Source organism: Cavia porcellus, unplaced genomic scaffold (assembly GCF_034190915.1).
Source record: "Cavia porcellus strain 051 isolate PalLab524CR breed Dunkin Hartley unplaced genomic scaffold, mCavPor4.1 scaffold_11, whole genome shotgun sequence".
Lineage (NCBI taxonomy): Eukaryota > Metazoa > Chordata > Mammalia > Rodentia > Caviidae > Cavia > Cavia porcellus.
Window position 1 is genome coordinate 10,501,039 of NW_026947494.1, and position 26,366 is coordinate 10,527,404.

Here is a 26,366-nt window from a genome sequence, read left to right on the forward strand (position 1 = left end):
CATAAAATGGTAACTTGAAAGTTAAACTCTTAGCAGGGAAAGAAGATTTTGTTTTACCTTTTCTTTGTCCCTAGAACATTGTTACACAATTCAAGTTAGGGATCCCATCTAAAATCCAGGCAGCAATTTTACTCCCACTGTCTTTAAAAAGTTCACAGTAGGCTGCAATCATAAATGTCATTTTCATTAGAACAATGCACAAGTTTACATGCTACAGAGAATATGATAAGTCTCAGCTGTTGTTTACCATTTTTTAAATTTCTCAGTGTACAAAGCTTTTTGTCAGCTCCTAGGGCTACAATATCTCACAAGTAAGCCAAATCCAATACATAGGGTTATATGTATTTTTTTAAACAGCCCAATTCTAAACATTATCCTGAGAACCCACATGTACATTTGTAGGACACTTTGAGCCAAGCAATAAAGAACAGAAAGGACTCTCATCAGAACATGCTCGGTTACTTAAAATCCGTAGAAAAGTCTATCTTAGAAAGACAAAGGAAGAGAGAGAGTGCATTTATGAGGACTTCTGACCCATTTGAGATATCGTATAAGTTGGATTTATTGTTTATCATTTAAGAAAATAAATATGCCATATGAGGATTCCAGGGCATAAAATAACTTTCTTCAGCAGAACCAAAGGCAGCGAACTGTGCTCAGGGGTATCATGATGGTACTGAGAAGCTGAACTTCATAAATCAGTGAATATCATCCTCTTACCCATTTACATGCCACTTTTTTGAGAAACACTTAAGTGATTTAAGTGATAACCCTAAAGATTTTAAGAGAAACGATAGAGATGGTGAAAAAATAAAATGTGGAAATATCATCAGAGCACAGGGAGGACCCTGCAACAGACAGCTAATGTGCATTTGGATGCTTCCATCTCTAAGTTTTTGTGCAGGCCACATTTCTCTCTGAATCTCTGTCCCCAAGCGCTCTAAGCACCCTTCTGCTTACTTTTTGGGAAGTAAACAACTTGCAACTTTATTGGGAAGTCAGCTCATCTGTCACCTTCTCAGAGTCCCATTTTATGCTCTCTCTAGTAGGAGAGAACACAGCTCCCCTGACCCAACTGTACATGCCAACTTGCCTGGTCCATGGTGCTCAGCTGTTCGGTCAAACATCAGTGCAGTTGTGGCCGAGGTTTCCTGTAGAGGTGATGCACAGTTGACTTTGAAGAGAAGCCTCAGTAATGAGGGCAGGCCTCATCCAATCAGTTCAAGGCTTTAAGAGCAAAAACAAAGGTTTCAAAGAAGAAAAAAAGGAAATAATTTTTTTACCTCAAGACTACCATAGAGAAATGCTGCTTGGGTTTTCAGCCTACCTGGTCTATCCTATAGATGATAGATTGCTCCCACACTCACAGTGACATGAATGAATCTCTTAACCCTCCTTTCTATATTCTGAGTCCTCCAAAACTGGATGCTGAGGAAAAGAAAGAGCTGTATAAATATTTTAATACTAAACTTACTGAGACATCATGGGGTAAATACAAGTTACCTTTGGTCTCCACAATAACAAGATGTGCTCAAGGTTGTGACCATGAGTCATTTGTTAGTATGAGGAACTGCTGAGATTCATACATAAAAACACACTATATATAATGTATATATATATATATATATATATAGTTACGTTTTCCGGAGAATTCTTCTGACTGTTACACCCTCTTTCTACTTCCTGCCCTCTGCTTCATCGTTCTTCATCAAAACTGTTAACACCATGTCTAATGCATATGTATTTGTTTATTTTCAGTAATATTCCAAGCAATAACTGAAATTTAGCAGGCATCAGCGCACATGCATTTAGGGTTCCATGGAACAGCCCTGATTTAAACCAAGCACTGTTTCAGGTGTCCGACAGAGATGCATTTCCTCACCCCTACCAACCAGCCATGAAAGCTTTCAGATGCTGTTTTGCTCCATATGTGGTGAAATTGGGTCATAGCGAGAAGAAGTCACACGACTTTTTGAGGCAAGGTGGAGCTGGTCATTGAAACCATGAAAGTGGGCTCTGAAATCCAAACCCCATCTCCCAGACTGCAGCCTTGCCTCACCATTTGCAGAGAGAATCTTCTTTTCCAAGACAGAAAACTTAGTCATCTCACCATATGACTAAAGTCCTCTCTAAGTCTGTGATCTTGGGTTCCATGGGATCTGGAGGCCTTCTTTGGAAGCAAGAGTTTTAATTTTAAAAAGGAAAAAAAAGATTTATGAGGGAAAAATGAATATCCAGTGTCCCATGGATTTTAGTAAAAATGGATTCTTAGGAAGTCATGTACAGCAAACCTGATCCATCACAAAGACTCTAAAAGGGAACACAGCTGAAAGATCATGGGAGACATTCAGAAATGAAACTAGATTTCTATCATCATAAATTATCCTAGTGAGGAAGAAAATAAAAATGAGTGAAATAAACCAAAAAGTGGGCAGAGACACAGAATGATCCTCTAGTGAGTCCAGTAAGAAGCCTGGCAGAAATGCTGGCCACTATTACAATTTCCCTCAGACCATAACGTCCACTGGGTCCTACAGCCCAGCTCCTGGCTGAGTCTCCAAGCCTACTGAAAAGCTTAGTAGAGTTTCTGGGACTCTGGCCCCACCTAGAGGCCAACAGTAAACAAAATAAGTGTAAAATGCTAAGCCATAGCAGAACTATGTATGGCAACATTAAGCAAACATTGCTGTTGTCCTCACTGATCAAACAGCTTTGAAGTGTTTGGGAGCATTTCCCAAAGCCAATGACGATGACTGGGTGAGCATGGGGCTAATAAGGGTGTCAGCCAGCTTTCCCCTGGGATACTGGCTTTTGGTCCCAGCAGTGCTTTGGACAGATGATGCATGGATGGTTTTGTGGGCGTTATAAAGACACACGTGTGTTTGACTGTGAGGTCAGTGAGTCCGAGAGCTGGTTTAGCAATGGTATACGAACTGTGTGTTCTATACATGATAACAGCTGATACTGTTTCTCACCAAGACTAGAGGAGCAAGCCATCGTCACAGTGAGGCTGGTACTTGCAAAATAGCTCCCTTTGTCTATCATCAATAGCTTCTCCACTAGAAACCCTTTTTTCTGGGCTGATGGCTACTTTTAACTGATGGAAAGAAAACTCAGCTGCTATTACCAAGGCAAATTGCATGCCTGAACCACACACGCCCACTGAGAATGGCCCCAGCAGATCCCGAAGGATAGAGTTCGTCTCTTGGTCGGTGTGATGGCTCACTTGATGTGCTGACCTAGACCCAGGCTGCTGCAAAGGCAAGAGGTACAACACCGTTTTTACCCTTCATAGAGCAGCTGGCCTGCACTCCACAAGAAAAGACAGGTTAACAAGGAAAGAAGTACAGCAGATGTATTAATTAAAATGTTATGTGACAGGGAAGCTTTCAGAAATAAAGAGCAAAGTACCTGGGGAAAACCTTCCTATTTAAGCTTGGATTCCAGAAGGAATGAATAGTCATCTAGGATGCACTGGTATTATAGTGAGAGGAGACCCAGAAGGCTTTTTTGGTCCTCTCTGTAACATTCCTTCTTGCCTGGGCAGAGGATGGGACAACTTTTAGAATGAGAATTTTATAATCTGCTTACTATCACACAAGATAAGTGAGAAAATTCCTTTCTGACATTTCTTTTACACAGGATGAAGGAAGATTTTGAGTCATAACTCTGGGTTTTACACGTAGCTTTCAAGGAGAAGGGTTTCAGTTTCTATGCCCCGCTTTGGGGAAAAGGGAATTCTGGTTTCCATGACCTGCTCGAGATGTAGGAAGGGCAAGATAAGGTTGAAAAGAGACTTTCAAACAGGTATGGTGCAGGCTTGTATTTCCAGCTCTTAGCAAACTGAGGCAGGAAGATTGTTAGTTCAAGGCCAGTCTGGGCTTTATAGTGAGATCCTGTCTCAAATAAATAAAAAGAACATGGAGACAGTAACTGAGAAAATTTGTTTCTAAGACTTCCCAGTGTCTTTCAGCTCAAGCTATTGGGGCGTATCTAACAACTGCCATTTAGTGTATTAAATGTTAATATACCCTAGCCCCCCCCCCCAACTAAGCACTACATTTAAAACCCCTGACTTTGGAAGCCCACAAGATTAGTATAGCATGGCCCACCCCTCACCTCTTGCAGAGACTTCAGCAAAGCTTTTGCATAGGATCCCTTTGTCTTACAGGAAACACCATGGGAGCTGCCTAGAGATCTGAACCTGCTTTGAGTAACATCTGTGTTGCCATGGAAATGGGAGCTTCCTCTCCCATCATCTTGTTCTCACTGAAAATAGTTTGGAGCTGAGGGCCTAGAGATAGCCATTTCCCTCTGCTAACCTGCCAGGACACTTCATCATGTTTTGCAAGACTCTCCTAGGGCCACCTGAAAACTGCCACTGAAAAATCATCCCACGAAATTGGTCCTCAGCCCCTAAACTCACAAATGCCAAAGTGTTTGGGGAACTATATCCAGTGATCCTCTCCTCAGTGGCCAGAAAGGGAGAAGTCTGAGGTTCAAATGATCTCTACTCCTAAGGACTCCTCCTCTTCATTCCAAGCCTCTGTTAGGCTATCCCCTTAGACTCCAGGATGTGCAGTGAGACCTCGCGCTGGTTCAACTGGCTCAGGATGGAAATCCTCCTTTAAGGCCAGATATTTCCAATCAGGACAAATCTGGAAAGCAGTATTTAACATTTCTAGTTATTGCTGAAAAAATCCTTATAGCATCATATAACACCCACCTGGTGTAAGACATCAGTCTGATATGGCTGTCCATTATTACTTATTACTGTCCAGGCGCTTCTGCTCTCTGACACACCTACAGCACTGCAGAGAGCATGCCGAAATGTTTTTCCTCTCAAAAACAGACTAAGCAAAGAGACTGTCTCTGATTGGCTGCTATCAGGAAAGATGGGGAGGAAATTCTTTGCTTATAGTTGAGTTGTTTTTCCCCATAAGTGGAGATGATTAAAGCAGGCCCTGGACCACCTCTTTGAAATCACATAGCACAGCCCAAATCTTACTCTGTGCCTCTCTTAGTGCCCTCTTACTTAGGAGCCCCAATGGTCCTCTGATGGTCATTTGAACACATCAGAACAAGCTAAATAGGCCTGACTTTATTTAATTCCTAATGCATTCCTGCTGATGGTTGGTTAATGATGGTAGTGACTGTTGATTGCAATTCATTGATTTCTTTTTAAACTTGGGCATGCATATGAATTCAATGGCTCTTTTTTTTCTCAAAATGCACATTTGGAATCAAAAAGCCAACTGACAAAGCTCAAGACTCTGTATCTTCTACAAGCTCCAGTTGAGACCCCTGATGCTGACTGACTGGAGACACACACTTAGAGGAGCAAGACTTTGGTTCAGTGCCTTTAAAATCAGCTGCCTCATTTTTTAAAATCATGTTCCCTCTCACTTTCCTCCCTCCTATAAATCTCCTTTCTTCATTTGTACTCTTGTTGATATTATTAATCTTGTCTCGTGCTTATGACATAAAATATTTACATTCCCTGAGGTGATTAGCTTCCTGTGCAGGGCTATCTTTATTCTATATATTTTTCTTTCCCTCCTCCTCTCCCCTCATTCTCAGTCTCCTGGATGCCTTCCCATTTGCAAGACCAGCTATTTCTTTAAATAGCTTGGGGAACTCTTTAAAAAGCCACTAGAATTTGAGGCTCATCCCCAGTCGTTCTGACCAATGAAGCTCAGCCCCAATCAAAGCAAATGAATCCAGTACGCTGTAAAGTCCGAGAAATGGTGAATACTAATCTATGGTAGAGAATAAAGGACGTTAGAGTGTAAGACATTAAAACAGCGATTGTATTGAGACAGTGAACCAGACAGGAGGAAAAGGAGAAGGAGAAAACATGCTTGTAACTGAGAAACTGCTTGTATTCGTGGAATCTCAAGAGCAAGTACAATAGTCAAAGAACAGTGATTTAGGACTGGCCCAGGTAACTGAGGCATCTTATGACAGTGACATCATAGTAAGCAATCTACATGTAAATGAAAGAAACAAAGAGAAGCAGTTCCAAGAGTCTACTCATCTCCACCATGAAAAAAGGTCAAGGAGAACAATGGCAGTTTGAAACACAGAGAAGAATAAAAAGGAAGGACATAAATTATGCATAAAAGTTTCAAGGAGTGTGTGTTCTCCTAGAGCTTACAGGTTCTGCTGACCTATAGCTTCTCCCACTATCTCAGGTCAAGTCAATATATGTCATAAATTATGTACTTACTTGTCTCATTTTTCTCTTTTCAATTATCACTCCTCAAAAGCAACAGGTAAGAGCCTACACTCTGGCAAGAGCCAGGCAGGCGCCTGCCCCTTCAAGAACTGTTTCAGTCTTTCCCATCACACAGGGCATTGGTTTTGACCAAAGCAAGAGTTAGAATCTGAAGTCAAGAGAACCACAGTGAAGCACCAGGGATGACTCCTCGCTGTCATGCCCCTGGGACATCTGCCTCACTCAACATTGGAGCCCAGCACTGCAGGAAGGTTCACACCCAGCAGCACCCATCTGTGGAAGGACAAAGGCTCCTGCCTTAGGAAGCCTCTTAGGGACCCTCAGGGTGAACGTCTCACTCTCCAAGGTGGCTAGTTTTTAAACCAAACCAACCCAATATATCCTTTAATTTGAAGAAAGATCTGTCTTCTTCTGCCTAGATAAAGGGACTGGCACATGTTACAAAGAATGACTGTGATGCTGAGAGATATGGATTGTGACACTCATTCACCTTCTTCTATCTCCCTTTCGAGTGATGGGAGCCAGTCTTAAGCTTGCACCTTATCCTTAAGCAAAACAACACACAAATGAAAGGAAAGTAAGTCAGAACATCAAAGCCCCGCACTTGGTCTCACAGCAGAGCAGCTGAATAATTTGCAAAGAACTTGGCTATAAAAAGGAAATAAAGATGACACCTCTACTCTTACACATTGTTCTAGCATCCAGTTCTCATTTTCTTTACTAATTATGTGTAAAAGCCTAAGTGTAATTCCCATAGCACAAAGAGCTCTGATACACTTGATTATCCTGACGATGCCTTCCGGGATAGGCTGGGGTCATGGGGCCAGCCTCGTGGGAAGGAGCAGACCATGTCTGCCTAAGGGCTCAGATTCTAGAGCATCCAGTCCACTGGATCCTTCCACTTGATCTCTCATGCCTCATTTGCATATGATTGTCCTTGTATCACATGAAAGCTCATGTCTGTGCTGTATTTCATTGTGAATGAAGCTTCTAAGCTTATGTTGTGGTGTTCAGATCAGAAAATTCCTGACAGCAAGATAGCAGGTGCAGATAGACAAAAGCCTAAAAAGATTGACTTCCCTCTCACAACAGAGGCACTCAAACTCCTCCTTATACCTCTCTCCCTTCCTGGCCTTACCAGGCAGAAGGAAACACAGGACAATAGTGACCTCCAGACCAGATCCCTGCAACAGACTGGTCCCTGGCAGAGACCAGGATTTGTATGGATATCATGGATACTTCCAGCTTTGGCAAGGGGCAATCATTCAAAGTATGATTTGCTCTTCCTCCTCTCATCAGTCTTGCTGCTGGTAGCTACTAGAAAAAAAAAGGAAAGTCATCAAAGCCTAACAAAAAGTGAGTGTCTCCGTGTCCTCTACTCTCCAGCTCATAGCTCCCCATGGATCTTCTCCTCTCTTCCTCCTGTCATCGTGGTCGCAGGGTATATCGTCCTTCCCAAGAGAGCACCACTAAAAATAGCAGCAGCTGTAAAACTGTGTTTTATGTGTTGTTTCAGATAAATATCTGTCTCAGAGTAGGGAATGCATTCCTAGGCATAGAAATAAAGAAAAGTGAGCATAAAGTAAAAGATTGATGGGCTTGGTCACATAAAAATTTAAAATGTTTATGCAACAATAGCTTTCAAAAGCAAAATCTGAAAAGTATGCACTAGGAGGAAATTGGTACACCATAAATAACAGACAATGGTCATTATTCCTAATACAAAAGTACTCTTACATAGAAGGAGGAGATGAGTATGCCAGTAGGAAAATGGGCAAAATGGGAAAAGTTAGTACACAAAAGAAAAAATGCACAAGGACAATGAAAGTATTCTTAGTGTTCAACTTCTGAAAGAATTTTAAATAATAGTCACATCTTTATCCCATCATGTAAGCAACTATTTTTACGATAATATTCAGTGTTAGAGAGGTTATGAGAATGTATTCGTATGCCACTTGTGATAATATTACCTACCACAAACTTTATAAGAAATAATTTACCACTGTGCATAAAAACTTTTTAAAATACTTATAACATTTGCCTTACCCACTTACAGAGAATTTTGTGAGGAAAATAATCAGATAAACAAAAAATATGTATTAATAAATATATTTATAAAGCTGGGAGAAAGGGAAAATCACATATGTAACAGCCCATAACATAAATATTGTGAAATAGTCTTAGCAAAAATCCACTAAAATTTATATCTTAAAATAATTTGGATAAATTTATATCTTAAAACAATTTGGATAAATTTATATCTTAAAATAATTTGGATAAATTTATATCTTAAAATAATTTGGATAATATGGGTAAAGGATAAGTTAAAATTACAGGCAATGTGGACAACAATACTAATTTTGTGTCTTTATTTTTTAACATATGTGCATCCCTAGAAAGCACGACACATACTGGGATAGTTTGGCTCTGGGATGCGTCCCAATGTTCGTGCATTGAAGACGTGGCTGCAATGTAGATATGATCAGAGATGGAGCTGTGGGATACGATTATATCGTAAGAATCTTTAATTCCTCAGTGCGCTAATCCATTGACAGGATTTGGTGGATTATTGGATGGTAAAGGAAATTCAGGAGGTGAGGCTACCTGAAAAGAATGGGTGCTGGAAAGATGTACAGGATGCATGTTGGCATCTTATATTTCTCTCTCTCTGTCCCTCTGTCTCTCTCTCTCTCTTTGTCTCTGTCTCTCTGTCTCTGTCTCTGTCTCTCTCTGTCTCTCTGTCTCTCTCTCTCTCTCTCTCTCTCTCTCTCTCTCTCTCTCTCCTTTTCTGGTCACATGAGACAAGCAGTCACAGCACACTACACCACGTGGTCCCTACCACAACAACATCTATCTTGCCTTCATCCTATAGCAACAGGGCCAAGTGTCTATGGCCAAAAATCCTGGAAACTACAAGCCAAAATGAATCTTCTTCTTTTAAACTGCTTATTTAAGGTATTTGGTACAGCCATAAAAAGCTAACACAGATACTCACCCAGGGCAACCCAGGAGCGGTATGACAATTTAAGACATTTAAGACTCACACAAGTTTATGCTTTATATCCCATTCCCAACTAATAATGAATATGGGCATCTTTTGTAAATATTATCAGGAAACAGAACTTCTGGAAACTATACGTAAGTTTGTAATTGATGGAAATGTCATTACTCACTGTACTCTGCAGCAGAGTATTCCACTTGGCACTGCATTCATATCAAAGTGCCCGGTGGCAGTTAGGATGGTCTGTCAACTCCACTGGCCTAGAGACCTCCCCAGGGCATTGGTGGAGTAAATTTCTGGGTGTCTACTTGGTCATGGAGGGAAGCCCATGGGGTCCACTTCTGCTCCCTCCCCCTTTCTCAGTGGCACTGTTTCCCGCTCTGTTCCCTGCTCTCCAACAACTGTTTGCCATGCCAGTCCTTTCTGCCACTGTTTCTGCTTCAGAGGCTGCCAACCATGTACTGGATCCTAAATATGGTCCCTTTTAAATTGTGGGTGTCAGTGTGGTATGCAGTAAAAGTTAGAAAATTAACTGATATGGGTCCATTTTAGCTGTCATGACCCTGGAAGAAAAGAATAATTCTATATGATGAACACAGAAACAAAAATGCCTCCCTCATGGAGTTACAATGATTGATCACTCTGGGAGGAAATATCAACCTGTTAATTAATAACCCTTAGGCAGCCAGGAAGCTGAGAGAGAAGCCAGAGCCAAGAACGTACTCTTGCAAGGCAAATCCAGTGACTCACTTCTTCTGACTGGGCCTTACCTCCGGACCATATGGTATATGTTCAGCTACAAACTCATCAGTGGGTTAATTTATTAATGAATGTGGCACCTCCATGGTAAGCTATCTTCCAAAAGCTCCCCTCTGAACAAGTGAAGCTTTACAGGGACATTTTAGAAGCTATAATTCTATAAAAAAAAAATGTAGGCAATCTCACAATGCAAATTAAAGACTATCTTAGTTTTGGCTGCTATAATTTGATACACAGCAAACACCTCTCAGTGCCAGAGCATGAGAAGCCCGAGGTTAAGGCAGTGTTGGTGTGGTCTGGGATGACTGATTTCTCCTTGTTTCCTCAGATGGACAAGGTCAAGAACAAGTTCTGAAGTCTTTTTTGAGAGAAGCATTCACGCCATTACTGAAGACTCCACCGTCATGATCCAGCCACCTCTGAAAAATTCTGCTTCCTATGAGTATCACAGCAGGAGTAAGCATTTCAGTGGGTGAATTGGGGGAGGAAGTAAATATTCATATGAAGTCCATGAATGACCATTATTAAACTCTCAAATACTTTAAAATACTATAAGTCATTTAATAGATGACAAAAAAGTTTTTTTAAAAAATTGTGATTTAGAATTCTTCAGGATAAAAATGGCCAAAGAATTGAACTTGGGGGCATTTGTGTTTCTTTGTAATACCCTAGAATTGTCATTTAGAGTGACGTGGAGAGGTTGCCTTCAATTGGCCCTGGAGAGAGGGGCTGAGTTCACAGGGTAGACCTCAGCAGTGTGTGAAGAGGGTCCAATGTCATGTTTTTCTATGTCCTGATCCAAATGAAAAACCGAGGTCACCAAACAGCTCTGTACCTTGGGATGATATATTTTCAAAATGAAGCTCTCTGTTGGATCTTAGTTATAACTCCCCCAGTTGATCTCATGTGAGATTTTCCCCTCATCCATTGTTCTTTTGTGCCACAGCAGATCTTTGCAATTGCCTTTTTTTTTTTTTTTTTTTTTTTTTTTTTTTTTTTTTTTTACCAGTACCGGGGATTGAACTCATGACCGCCTGCTCACAAGGCAGGTGCTTATGCCGCTGAGCTAAATCCCCAGCCCCTGCAATTGCCTTTTAGAGCAAGCTGCATCTTCTCCAAAGTGCAGTGGTGCATGGTTCCCAGGAGGTGTGAATCCTGGCGAGATTCACCTTTGTCTCCCAGAACCCCTCTAAGCCTCCTCCTTAGGTCTGCTGGTGATTATCCCAGTGAAGAGGCTTAGAGAGGATACCTTGCAACAGACTTTCTGTGGGCACAAAGCTAGTGTCGATTTGTAGACCCTTCAATTCTGAAAGATTTTTCATTGGAAAAAAACATTTCTTGAACCTTTTAAAAAATGAGTACAAGGGATCTGAATTTTGCCCTCCGTTGGCACTCACAAGACTAACTTAATCAAGTCACAATCTTGCTAAGAGTCAGTTTCTCTGAAAAATACGAAGTGTATTTGTGTGCATTTCTGTGGGGTGTTTTATGTTCATTATTTCAAACATAGCATGGAAAAGTATAGACAAATGTATCAGCAGTGGTCACTTCTGGGCAAAAAGATGATGAGTGATTTTTTTTAAAAAATGTATTTTCACGAATACACGAAGTATGTGAAGAACTAAACACTAAGAAAAAGAAAAGCCGTGCTAGGATCCTTCCTAGAGCATAGGCCTTCTACAGTCGTGCTAAACATTAAATGTACTAGTAAATAAAGACAAAAACTCATTAATAATAACTTGTACATGATTTTACCATAGGAACAATATGGTGCCATAATTAGTTAAGAATTAGAATTAAGAATTAGTTAAGAATTACACTTCCAGAAAGGAGATCTAAATTTCAAATAAAAAACTTACAAAGTCTAGATTGAGATTTTGAAAATTGTAATTAGCCATACTGTTCAGAAAAGAAAATAAAAACATTCTTACATTCTTGTTTGACTCTACCTAGAATAAATTTATAAAATAATGATCTTAAAAGAAAATCTGGTGAAAGGATCTCTTTGTGTTATTTTGCTTTTATTCAGATTCAAGGAGACTTGATAAGCTCTACCCCTGTTTATGGGCAAGCTTTGAACCAATTTAAGACTAAGAAAGTAAAACAGAGCCATAATCAACATGTGAGCAGAGCTGATGCTGGACACGACACCGTGCATCCCTGCAAGCATCTTCTGGGCTGAGTCTATCACTGGACAACCGTGTTCTCCAGCCCCGAAGAACAGTGGCAGGTCCTCTCTGCTAACCTAAATCATGGTGAAAGTGACAAAGAGCATTCAGCATGGACTCAAGATCTAGGTCTCTCAAAATGCAGAGGCTACAGATCCTGCCACGGCCATGGTGGGGCTCAGGTGGCTGCACAAAGAAGAATTCTCCCACCCTCTTGGCAAGTGCATCTTTCTGGGCCAGCAGGTAGGAGACCCAGTCAGCAGTTCCTGTGAGCCTACCGGTGTGCATGTTGGGAATCAAACATCCCAAACCCCACCACCCCATCCCACGCCCTTAGCAACTGGGGACAGAGGTCTGAGCATCTCTTGGGAGGATGACTGTATGTAATATAGCAAATATAGTGGATTTCCTATCTTCTATTTGAAAGCAAAAGTTGTTTTCACTGTTTTGTTTCATTATGATTAATTCTTTTACTCTATTCAATACTCTCTTTCGATGGGTTTTATAATGTTCTGTCTTTGGCTTGATTTCACTGTACCTAATTGGCTAGACAACTACTGTGAAGATAACAAGGTATACTATGGTACTATTACTGTCATCCCGATAACCTGCTCTGAAATTCTGTACCCATTTCACTGCATTGTCTCGACTGGCTTTTTCTGTCTTGTTCTGTTGTATTTCTATTATCTTTAAAATAAAAATAAATTTTAAAAATTTTAAAAATGAAATTCTAACTTCCAACATGATAAGGTAGAGCCATGGAGAGTTCAAAGCCTTTGTAAGCAGAATTGGTGCCCTCCAAGGAGAAGCCAGACAGCTAACCCACTGTCTCCCCTCCATGCTAGGATATAATGAAAAGTCACCATCTACAAGTGGGAGGATCGTCCTCAGTATGTCCAGGATCAGCATAGTGATCCTGGACAACTGGTCTCCGTAACTGTGAGAAATAAATTCATGGTATTCACAAGCCTCCTGGTCTCTAGTACCTTGCTTCCATAGCAACCTACATGGACTAGGACAACAGCTAGGCTCAGCAGAGAGACACACTCCCACAGGAAAGGAGAGAAAGTAGCAGTTGCACAGAAGGCTTCTTCCTTGTCCAATGCTATCAGAGAACTTTAGGAGGAGGAGTCAGTTTAGCAAGATGAAGGGAAGCCAAGAATATTTAATCCACACAAAATAGCATAGTGTGCATTAAAAGTGTCTCCTACCAATCAAAGTGCATATCATCTTTCAGTACCCTGACACCACTGGTGACTAAATATGTCACCTACCTATGGTACTCCTGCTGGGAGGCTGAGGCATAGATTATAAGTTTGACACCGTAGCAAGTGGTGAGATTGTGTCTCACAATAAAATCTTTAAAAGGGCTTGGAATGTATCTCACCATTAAAGTTCTCCAGGTTAAATCCCAGTCCTGTTATAAAATTAAATTAAATAATTTCCTCATCCATAATTATTTTATCTTTTCTGTAAATATATTTTTAATTTACTTTTTTAAATGGCAAGTAAAAATGGTGCAGGTATATAGCATATAGCATAAAGTTACTATAGATATATAGTATATATAGCTATATATATATATATATATATATATATATATGGCTAAGTAAAGCTACTTAATTTATGTATTACCTGGTGTACTTATTTAATTGTGATGAGAACACCTGAAATATACTCTCTTGGTAATAATCAAATTTGTAATACATTGTTATTAATTTTAGTCATAAAGATAAAAATAGATGTCCTGAGCTTACTTGCGTCCTACTGAAACCTGATATTTCTGACTAACAAATCCCCAATCCCTGCACCCCAGCCTCTTGTGATACCTTTTCCTCCCTCTCTCCACAGACTGTGTTTCTATATTCTACATGTAAGGAGTATTTATCTTTCTGTGCCTGGCTATATACTTAGCACAATATCTTTAGATATCTTTGTTGTCACAAATGACAGGGTTTATTCCTTTAAAAGGATGAATAGCATTCCGAGGACTGTATGCACTGTGTGTGTTTTATCTCTTATCTCCAACGCTGTGGTTCTCCCAGCTCTAGAGGAAGATAACTCCTTGGTGGTGTGGATTAGACACTGTCAAGTCAGAAACTGTCTTTCCCTGGAGACCAGTGAATTCCTTGCAATCAGGTGTCTCCAGCCCCATCCTAACTTGCTCTTAGTTTCTAGCTTCTGCTTCCTTTGTGGACCAAAATTAGGCTCCGTCCTAATCTTGCCAATTAAAAGCAAAGCAAAAAAAAAAAAAAGAATAAGAGATGGCACATCCCTCCTTCCTCCAAACACATGTGTACTCAATAAAGTCAGTTTCTCCAGGATGGCAAGATTCACATCACTTCAGTCCTTTTGTTGAGGGACTCAAATGTGTGGAACTACAGGAAGAAATAAAGAACACTCCTCATTCCTAGGATGATGGAGTTTTCTTTTTCTTCTTTTTTTATGCCTTTTGTGGCTCCTTTTTTGCTCTCATTCCCTTCCAGAAAACTCTTTCTTTCAGGAAGTGAGAGAAACAGATTCTTAGAGAGTTATAGCCTTCTTATTTCAAGATTGATATTGTGAACATCAATTATGCAATGGGTTAAGCTAGACAATCCTGAATTCAAATCCCTGCTCCACAAACGGCACAATGAAATGAGTTAAATAAAGTTCACTTTTCAAAGACTTGCTCTCTGTTTTGTAAAATGGTGAATCCTATCAACATTACAACACTGCTCTGACCATCAAATCACACAAATCACAGAGAACCTGGCACAGAACTGGCTCCTCTCTCCCCTCCCTACTACTCATGATGGTTATTGAGGCAAACAAGCCGTCTGCTCTGCAGGTCGCACTCTTCATAACTCTAAGATTTTTAAATCTTTGCCATGCTTTTGTGGCCTTCTGCCACTTCTTGCTGCTGTCATGTGGTTCTTCAGATTCTAACAAGTTGGTGCAGTTTACCCATGATTTTTTCGACTGATGGCTACTAATGCCTCAGCCTTCCTCTCTAGGAGAAGCTGTACAGGTTGGGACATATGATTGTAGAGGATGTAGTAGCAATAATACACATTTATTGGCACCTTTTGAACACTTAACCTGTTCCTTCTTCATAGCCTGTCACTATCCCAAACCAAGTAGTACTAAGCTACTGTCTCCACTACCACAAACCCCTCTCAGATTTTCTGTTTAGTGACGCTGGACTAGGACTGTATAATAAGGTCTGCCTTGCTGACTGCTCTGCTGAGTTCTTCCAAAAGGGCGTCTAGAAGGAGACTGCAAGGCTAGTGAAGTAAAACAAAACACAGTCCCTGACCCTATCAGCATCACTGTCCACCCCAGCAGGGTTCTGAGAGTAGTAATCCGTTCCAGTTTGCAGTCTTTCCAGCATTTACACAATTAACCTCACTGTCCCTATTAGCATTAGTAGTCAGGCAGTGTGCCCTGCTCAGGAGTCCAGGTCCCAGCATACCTTAATCTGCTATTTCTGTTATTTATTGGTGGATATTGATAGTACAGAGTAATGGAATTTGTGATGGCTTATCAGTTTGTGTATATAATGTATTTTGATTCTTTTCACCACTGTTAATGCCGCCTTCTTTTTTTCCCTCTCCCCATAAGGTACCTCCTAGATTTTGAACACCAATCTCTCTTTTATTACCAAACCTTTATGATAGAACCTGTTCCCTGCAAATTGATCTTCTATTGTAAATTTGCATTCTTTTCTTTCCTCCTCCTCCTTCTCCTCTTCTTCCTCTTTTCTCTCTCTCTTTTTTGCCATTTTGTTTTCTTAATCAACAATTCTTGTACCTAATCAGAAATTTTTGCATGAAAATACATCATTCAAATGACTAGTGTGACTGGTCAACCTTGCAAGATGCTGGCTGGAAAATCCTTATTGCAAGTCCTTCTCCAAAGAAAGGCCCAGGACTCATCTCCCAAGTACAGTGCATATCACGGAGTACACTACAGCTCTGTTTGCTGGGCTTGTGTCTGGTTTTAGCACTGCAAGTTCCACATCTCAGAAACACTGTAAGCCAGAAAAACCAGAGAGTTGATCACCAGCCTTATGTCCCATGTATTGCCAATCAAATACATCTGAAAATATGCAGTAGAGAGCAAATCAGAGAGTTAATTTTCACCCTTGGATTAGAAATAAGTTTTAAAGAAAAATTGACTTGCGCTAGTGATCAACAATTACATATGGCTCCTGAAATTTGGTAAGCATGGGCTGAATATCCCTAATCCAAAACTTCCTAATCTGAAACTCTCCAGACTATGAAATATTTTGGCAATCATATCAACCCTCAAAAAGTTTTAGATGTCAGAGCATTTTGGAAGTTTGGGGTTTTGATTTAAGTATACTCAACCAATAAAATCTATGTAAATATTTCAAAATCTGAGATTCTAAAATCCTAAACAAACCTTTAAGATTAAAACAAAAACCTGAATATTAGATCTGTGATACAGGATTCTGGAGATTTAAACTCATGTTTTGTGCTGGATTTATAACTCCAATATGACTCTATTAGTTGGCTAGGGCTCCTGTTTCAAAAATACCACAGACTGGGTGATTTAAGCAACAAAAATTTGTTTTCTCAGAGTTCTGAATACTGGAACAGTGGGTACCTGGGAGGCCTACCTTCTGGGCAATTGTATTATTGCTGTGTCCTCCTATGACGGGGTGAGCAGGCAGAGAACCAATCCCATTAGTTGGAGACCTACCCTTGTGACCTCAGTTAGTATTATCACTATTATCCTTTAACGGTAATGGTTCTTTAAAGGATCTCTCTGAAAATACAGTCATGTTGGGGCTCAGGACTTCAGCATAAGAGTTTTTAGGTTACAACTCAGTCCCTAAAATGATCAAGCATGAATGGGAATGGTGGTGTAGAAGTGTTACCCAAAATCACTGGAATCTGCTTTTAAATTAATGCATAGTAAATGAGTAATAAGAAATCCTATTTTCAAACATCCGTTAGGTCTATTAGCTTCGGCATATTGGACATATATATCATCCCAATTGCATGTCAAATAATTTTCTTTGTAGAGATTAGTGTGGGGCTTATGTCACTGAATCATGAGTTCACATCACTTACCTGGAAGAGAGATACAATTTTCCAAAGATAGAACATGAAGTGCTTTTCATACCTTTTTGTAGGTCAGAAGTAAATCTTAATGGCACCATGTAGTTTACAATCCTCATACCAGGTATTCAAAGTAAATAGCATGGACTGGCCTACTCTGGCTATGAATTTCTATCTTGAACAGTTCCTGAAATGACTGAAAAGTACGGCTGTCTATTGTGGAAAATACATTATTATGATTATAGCCCTACTTAAGGTGTCATTATGTGGTATTTTGTCCATGTGTGGCATCTCATTAATTAATTCTTTCTGAGTTTTCAAACAGGTGCCAACGGATAGCACCAGCAGTACTTACTACATATGAAGTGGGGATAATTCTCCTCCCTGCTGGTTTCATGATGCTTGAAATGACAGTGAGGACATGCTAAAAGCTTTGGTGGATTTGAATTCAAGAAATTTGAAAGGTGCATATTTTACAAAGGAAAAATATAATTAAATTGCATCTCTGGAAAAGCGGGACAAAGAATGGTGGCTAAATCTGATTAATCTTGTTTTTCTTAGTGTTTAGGTTTTTTTCCTCTTTTCACTGAGAAATTTCCATGACAAAAAGACAGTCAGTCTCCCCAGGACAGAATGATCCCTCAGAGACCCGGGAAGGAATGAATATGCTCTTAACATTGGTGCTGCCTCCCGGGCATCACCACACAGGCAGGTGGTGATTGTGATGCCCAGTGGGTTACCAAGAGAAAGTTCGGACAGCATAAATGTCACCAATCTCATAGATGTTGTCTTTATAGCAATGCTTACAACCCAAGGATCAGAATTTACAGTTGAACAATTGACTTACCTTAAAATGAGTAAAACTTTCAGTCACCAAATATTAACTCAGATAAGGCACCCAGCCATCACTGGGTAAGAGGGGCCTTCAAGAGCCAATTCGTGTAGTGTAATTTATTCATCTTCCCAGGGAAAATAAATTACCTGGGTTCTCTCCTTTTGTAAGTTATTTGATTTCATAAACCAGAAAATCATTTCTTGCATATTTTTAGATGTACATTTGGAAATAGAGTCTTCCCCCCAATAAGGTTAAGCATGCTGCTTCCTGGGACCCAAACTTGTCACTTGTCATGATATGTGCAGCATTCTGTTGCTGGCATTCCCAAAAAGTGACACTTTGTGTGGAAAAAGTAATAGAAAAAGAAATCCTAGTCAAGGAACCCTTCAACATTTTATGGTACATCTCCACGTCACAGAAATGCAAAATTTTCTATGAAATGTCAAAAAACTACCTCAAAGGCCAATAGTGATAATCACCAGCATCACCGAGCATATGCTTTGCTGAACCAAATTAGAATATCCTCATAATAGCTCTTAAAGAAGTTTTATTTTCCCATGTAAAGAAGGCAACTGGTAAACATTCACACAGTAAATTTTACTAGTACAAAAACTTGTAAATAATCAGATTTTAATCCCAAATCTTTGTGACTCCAAAATTTTATTTTTTAATTTCACAGCCTTCCGTCCCCAACACATGTTTTTTCAAGGCACACAACTGAACTGCAAAGGGAGAGGAAAAAGAAAGCAAAGTTTCCCAGATTTGAGTCAAAACATTTAGGTGTACACTCAAGACAGAGCTTGCATTTATTTTCTGACCTATTTGGGTAAAGGTAACCAATAAACTTTATCATGAGAAAAACCAATAAATTTTATTGTAATTAATATTGTTACTTTTGCGATCCAGTCAAGCTACCAGTTCAGTTTGGTTGAGATTAAAATAATTTAAAAACCATGCATGGTTATACTGATAAGCTTTTATTTCTACTGAACTTCAAACCAAGTGAATGTTATCAACCAAGAAACTTCGGGGAACATTTCCTTAATCTTTATTAATTATTCTGTTTTCCAAGCAAATATCAAAATTCTTATCCAGAACAAGCACTTTCCACAGAAATAAGTTTTACTCTGAGGCGTCTTTCATGTATAGTAACAGATGTTTCACCTGATAATGTTTGGCAAAACTTTTCATCTTTAATCTGCAGGTTTAAATTTTGCCACCCTGTCTTTAATCATCACTTAACTTCTGTTCTTACAGTTTCATTTAATCTGCAGTTCAGAATGGAGTTCTGAAATACTGCAAATATTCCCTGGTGTAAATGTGCTTGTCTAAAAAAAAAAAAGGAAGAAGAGTAAACAACACCTCATACACTTCAAACACTGAAATTATTCTGAAGTACCTATTTGTTTTACAACCCTGGAAAAACATCTTTCTCTGACTTGTTAACAATAGATTTTTTTCCCCAGTCCTCATTTATTCAATAATTTCCAATCAATAGTGGTTAAAAGAAATGGGATGGTGACTCTTTTTTCACTAGACAACAATAGACATTTACTGAGTTCACCAGCATTCTATAAAGCATCTGAGATGAGATTTGTGCAGCAATGGGGGACAGGGTGGGTAAGAAATACGTCTGCATCTCTGTTCATATATGCAGACACATGTGCACCCATGTATAAATAGCAATAGATTGCAATTTGAGATTGTAATAGAAATGCTCAAATACTTCCATAACTTTGCTTTAAAAATAACTATTCACTCTTTGGAAGTGTTCTCTCTGAAACAGTAAACGGAGGGTAGAAGTGCCCACCTACCGTGTCTACTGATACCCACTGTATGCCACCATCCCATGGCCATTGACGGCACAGTGTTCTTAGGTCATTTTCTCCTTTTGTGGTTCTGCAACGCTCAGGCTGTGTATCAGAAGTGGAGCATATGAATATTCCTGAAAAAGTGAAATCATTTTAGTGTCAGTCCTGTGACGAGAGACAAGTCTTCAAAAGCATGAGGATGGGAAAGCAAACCAGCCGTGGTTAGGACAGTGAAGTGACTCACTGGAGAGGTAGCAATCAAAGCAAAATTTCTTCCTATAAAATATGCCAGCAGCCAGCATAAGAAAGATCTTGGAAATAAGTGATTTCCCTGGGGACTGATGCTGGCATATGGGGCCCATAATCCTGAGGGGCCAATTACATGTATTTTGTAAATGAATGTGTTTGCTTTATTCTTTCTCTTGACAGGGAACTGGAAAAAAATGCATCTTTCAGGTAATGTGTAAGATATTTGCACAAGCATTATACAAGACATTTACCTGACATTTATATCTCTCTCTACACTTGGGAAGAATTTTAAGGTAAAGGCCAGCCACACTGGGGAAAGGATATTTTGAGAATAATCCCAGGAAGAGGATTTCCTGGGACCCAGTGCAAAGGAGAGGGCTGGTTGTTTTTCTCCCTGCTGGTTCTCTTTCTTTAGATAACCTGGGAGCCTGTTTTGTTTTTATTGAGAAAGGGGGCATTTCATGGAAGCCCAGGGGCAGCAAAAAAAGAAAAAGCATAGTCAACGTGGATTGAGAAATTTAAAGGAAGCAGTAATCCATGCGCTGAGTCTTGGAAGAGGTATTTAGGTCTGTTTTCTCTCACAGTAACGGAGTTCTATAGACCTGGAAATTTAAAATTTGTTATCTCACCACATAGGAAGCTGCTTATGGTGTGGAGCTTCCTGCCTCTTCCTCATGAAGTGAACAGCATCACATGGGAAAGACCTTGGAGATGGAGAGGAGAGCAGGAAAAAGAGGACACACATGAACACTTTTGTAAGAAAGCCACTCCACGCATCAGTCCATCCCTCCAGTGAAGGCATTGATCTCTTCAGGAAGGTAGAGCCCCGACAACCCACACATCTATAAAGGTTCCACCACCCAATACAATCAGCATGGGGATTAAATTCCAATATTAGTTTGGCAGGGGAGTTTTAAACCATTGCAATGTACAAGGGTGTGGACAGGCAATGAGAGGAAAAAGGGGAGGATCCTGTGAAGAGAGATTCTGGGAGTACAGGAAAGGCCAGAGGGGTACACCCTGCCTGCTCCTAAAAGAACATGAACTGTCTGCAGTGGAATTTAAGGAGGAACCAGACAAAAGCTGTGGATTTTTGTTAAGGAGATGTGAGGTGCCTAGCGTCTTTTCCTTCAACAGTGAAACAATGTGATGATCTTCACTCATGAAGAGGGTAGAGAAGGGTTGAGAGAGAAAGACAGCATGGCTATGATACTGAATGTTCTCAGGGAACACACAGGAGCAATTGCTTTTTGGATGCCCAAAAGGAGATATGGAAATGTGGTGGGAAAGGCATAAACCGGAGACATCCATAGAAAAAAAATACTAAAATGTACAAATAGACTTTATATTAGAAAAATAGAAATAAATGGTGGTAACTTTGACCAAAAACTATGAGTAGTTTGCTAAGGCCAAAGTCATCAATACTTTTCTGTTACTGAGATAACTATCCAGTATCCACAATGTATAGGAGAAGCGGTTACTTAACTCATGGACTCCAGTGGGTTCAGTCAAGGCTGGCTCCAACTCAGAGACAGCATGGTGCAAGGGCATGGTAGAGGAAAGCTGTTCACCACAGGTGGCAAAGAATCAGGGTTGCAGGGAGAGAAGCAGGAGCAGGAATATACCCTTGCAATCATGCGCCCCAGGGGCTCACCCCTCAACCAGGATCCGTCTCCAACCACAAGAATTTTTGGAACATTTTAAACTGAAACCATATGTATTTTAGTTTCCTAGGATTGGCATGGCAGAGCATCATACACAGGGTAATTTAAACAAAAGAAATTTACTTTTTGAGATGGAAGTACCAGAAAGTTAGTTCCTTCTGAAGTTTCTGTCACTGGCCTTAGGTGACACCTTTTCTGAGTGCCATCATATGGCTCTCCTCTGATCTAAATCTCCTATTTCTTTTTTTTTTTTTTTTTTTTTTTTTTTATTTAAGAGGAAAAAGAGAAAAACACAAAACAAAACAAAGCAGTGTAAGGTTACATATAATACAGAACTACAAAAAAAGCATAACAGTAAGAAATCACCTGTTAATAGATTACATATTATCATCTTGGAAATAGTTGCTCAAATCACAGTATCAAAGAATACAAAGTAGACATTCAAACAGAGAGACTACAAACAGCTGTGTTCAATGATCCAAAAACATTAATATAGTCAGCTATTCAACATCCCTATACACACTTGCTGTTATATCCGTTAGAGCTCTTTTTTCCCCTTCCTCTCTTTTTACAACAAAATTTACACATTTTAGATTTTATTACTCCTTAGTTCTTATTACTTTTTTGGGGGGGAGAATAAAGTCAAATATGGCAGAACAAAGCTGTCAGTGAAAACCAAGGATAGACTTAGCACATGATGTAGAACAGAGTATACGGTTATTAACAATAGTTATCAACGTTGTCTCTTGTTTCCTTAAAAAGATTTGTCTATCTCATTAGATATTATAAAGTTGGACAAAACAGCAGAGAACAAGACCAATAAAACTTAGACATTGTAAACATTACAGGACTTCCAAAGGAGACAATAGTCAAACCAGAATGGGCATCTTAGTGAATCTTACTGCCTTCAAAGTAGTTGCCTATACCCTCGGACCTGATACTATCCCACAGAATGGAACAGAGTCTAATCAGTCAAAACAAGATCGTGGGAGCATTACAGGACTTCAAAACAAGTTAATAGGAAATCGAAAAGAGTTACTATTATATATCCTAATTTTTTAAATTTTTCCCTTAATTAAAATAAACATAAGAAATAACTAAATAATTTTTTTAAAGAATAATAGTTACCATAGTGTCTGTCTTTTTCCTTGAGATATTTGGATAAAACTTCATATACTATAGCTTCAAATATTTCCATATCAAGAAGCCCGGAATAAAGCCTTTCTAATTAATAAGTGAAAATTTTATAAGGCTTCAAGGCCACATAATGGGGAATCATGATTGCCACATATTTTCATATATTTGAATCATTACTTACATTAGGGAAACTATTCGGTATTCACACATGCGAGATTGATTTATTTCACTTATGAGTATGGTCTCAAGCTGCGCCCATTTATTGATAAATATCTCAATGTGATCCTTCTTTATAGCTGAATAATATTCCATTGTATAGAAATACCACAACTTTTTTATCCATTCCTCAGTTGATGGACACTTGGGTTGTTTCCAAGATCTCCTATTTCAAGGATGGCTGCAATTGTGGGTTAGGACCCTCCCTGGTGACTTCCAATGACCACTTTATAGACTCAATTTTCAAACCTTGTCACATCCTGAGATACTGGAGCTTGGGACTTCAGCATATGAATTTAGTGGAATACTGGGCCCCTAAAGTGGAGAAACATTGGTACAGGGAGAAAGAAGTGTTGAGCAAGTTGTATTAGAGGGATGTCAAAGCCAACATCCTGCAAGTTCTGCTACCACAATCTGTCAGTAGTGTCACGATGGTCAGTCTCAATGATTCACTTGCTTTAGGAACTGTCAGTGCACTCCAGTGTGGAGATCTCAAGAAACTGAAATATTGTGGATTCTCCATTCCAGAGAGGGTCCTGATTTGCCACAGTATCCTGCTACCTTTTTGTTCCAGAATATCTCACAGTGGAGTTGTGGTGTATTAGGCCCTCTAAACTCTTCAATTATAGGGTTTCTTCACCAAATAAATTTGGGGGACCTTGGATTATATGACATCCTTACTGAAGAATCTTAGTACATTTTGTCAAAGACACTTAGAAGCTTGTAGCAGTCGACACCACTGTTAGACTGCTTCATCTGAATTCTTACTGTGATTTGACCATGGGGCCGTATTTCTCACAAGGTAATTACTAACATCTTACAGAATAGATTTCAGTGAAAAGTTGTTCTGAGACTATTTTGAAAGTAATTTTCTAGCCTCAAATTTACAAATCAACCTCATGATAAAGATTTTTTTGCATCTTTTTTTATTTGAAGAGGAAAAAAGCAAAAAAAAACAGTAAAAGGGTAGAAGTAATACAGAGTTTCAAAAAAATAAATGGAAATCATTAGTTAATAAATTGCATATTGTCATCTTAGAAATAGTTGATCAAGTTACAAAATTAAACATACAGACATTCAAACAGTGAAACTGCAAACAGTTGTGTTCAATGATCCAACAAAAACTTAGTAATATGGTCATCTATCTTATATACCTAAACACACTTGCAGTTGTGTCCTTTACAGCACTTTCTTTTCCTCTCTTTTTTACAATAAAATTTAAAATTTGGGCTTTTATTACTCCCACAGTTCTTATTACTTTTTTTTTTGGAAGAGAATAAAACCAAATGTGACAAAACAAAGCAGAGTCGGTCAAAACAAAGGATGGACATAGTACATGATGTAAAAACACAATACCAGGTAATCAACAATGGTTACCATAATGCCCCTTGCTACCTTAAAAAGAATTGCCTATATCGTCAGGTATAATAAAATTGAATCTAACAGTACAGAACAAAACCAATAAAACCTAAACATTGAAAGACAAATTGGGTAAAAACCTTGAAGACATAGGGGTAGGTAGAGAATTCGTGAACAGGACTCAAACTGCACAGGAAATACTTCCCAGAATCAATAACTGGGATCACTTCTTACTAAAAAGTTTCTGCATGTCAAAAGAAATCTCTAGCATAGTGAAAAGAAAATCCACAAACTGGGAAAATATCTTAGTGAACTGCCCCTCAGACAAAAGACTTCTGTCTAAAACATATGAAGAATTTAAAAAAATCAGACCCCCAAAATTCAAAGATCCTATCCAAAAATGGGCATCTGAGATGAATACACACTTCTCAGATGAAGAAATACAAATGGCAAATAAATACATGAAAAAATGTTCATCATCATTACTCATTAGAGAAATGCAAATTAAAACCACACTGAGATTTCATCTCACTTCTGAAAGAATGGCAAGGATCAAGAAAAACCACCAACAACAAATGCTGGAGAGGCTGTGGGGAAAAAAGAACTCTCCTGCACTGTTGGTGGGAGTGTAGACTGTTGCAACCATTGTGGAGGTCAGTCTGGAGATTTCTCAAAAAGCTGGGATTGGAAGTCCCATTTATTCCAGCTATTCCACTGATAGGCATATTCCCAGTAGAACTGAAAGCATCATACCACAGTGATAGATGTGCACCAAGTTTATAGCAGATATTGAAAACAACCCAACTGTCCATCAACTGAGGAATGGATAAAAAAAGTTGTGGTATTTTTATACAATGGAGTACTACTCAGCTATAAAGAATAATCACATTGAGATATTTATAAATAAATAGGCGCAGCTTGAGATGATAATGATTTTGAACATGACATCACCAAGCCGTGAGGCAACATTGCAACACCTAACAATAAAGTTGCTTTCTGAAAGCGCCTGCACATTAAAACATGGCAGGCAGAATAAGGTCATTATGCTCACTTTACTCTTACCCTATAGGAAGTAGGATAACACTCTCTCTCTCAAAGGTGACCTCCTCTCAGTCTCTGGAATCTATGAATAAGTCTTGCAGGAGGACAAAGGGAAATTAAGCTTTAATATGGAATTAAGATTACCCAGGAGATTATCCTGGATTATCCTGCTGGCCCAATCAAATCACAGTTCCCCTTACTGGTGAAAAAGGCAACAAAGTATCAGGACTAGGGAGATGACCGCATGAGAAGAGCTGGACTGGCCATAGCTGGCTTCCACCACGGACGCAGACCAGAGCTTCAAGCCAGTAATGGTTAGAAGATAGATGTGCCCGTCAGCTTCTAGAAGGAACACCCTTCTTAACGCCTTTATGTTAGCCCAGAAGACCATTTCAGTTCTTATGTGCACAACTGTAAGTAATCGATTTAGGTTATTTTAGCAACCAATGTTTTAGAAATTTCTTGAGAGGGATCAAAAGCTAAAACATAATTTACCAGGAAACTTTGATGGACTTTATCAATTATTGGCTTCTCAGGATAAATTAGATGTTTGCTGTAGAAGTAACATAGGATGAGCTAAACATAAGTATTTAGTATTCACTTTGCATGCCGTTTATAGCCCAACTTAGATTATATGAGAACAGGAAGGCTTTCCCAGGAATCAGATACATTTTGCAGACTATGGCATAGAATGTCTATTATTTGATATATATTGTTAATTTCCTAGAGCAAATCTGTGGTTAAGATTAAGATGCTATGCTATCAAAAAGCAACAATATACATTCCATTTGCTTCAGTAAAACCAGGACTCAGTTGCAC

At 39.2% G+C, this 26,366-nt stretch overlaps 1 long non-coding RNA gene across 1 annotated transcript; it reads right to left on the reverse strand.

The window, feature by feature from the left end:
• Positions 1-1,008: 1,008 nt before the first annotated feature.
• Positions 1,009-20,839, reverse strand: LOC134477985 (uncharacterized). The gene is made up of 4 exons (XR_010050323.1): positions 20,760-20,839; positions 19,885-20,015; positions 1,328-1,428; positions 1,009-1,227 (listed from the first exon to the last, which is right to left on the reverse strand). It is a non-coding gene; the product is annotated as an uncharacterized LOC134477985 (long non-coding RNA).
• Positions 20,840-26,366: the final 5,527 nt, after the last annotated feature.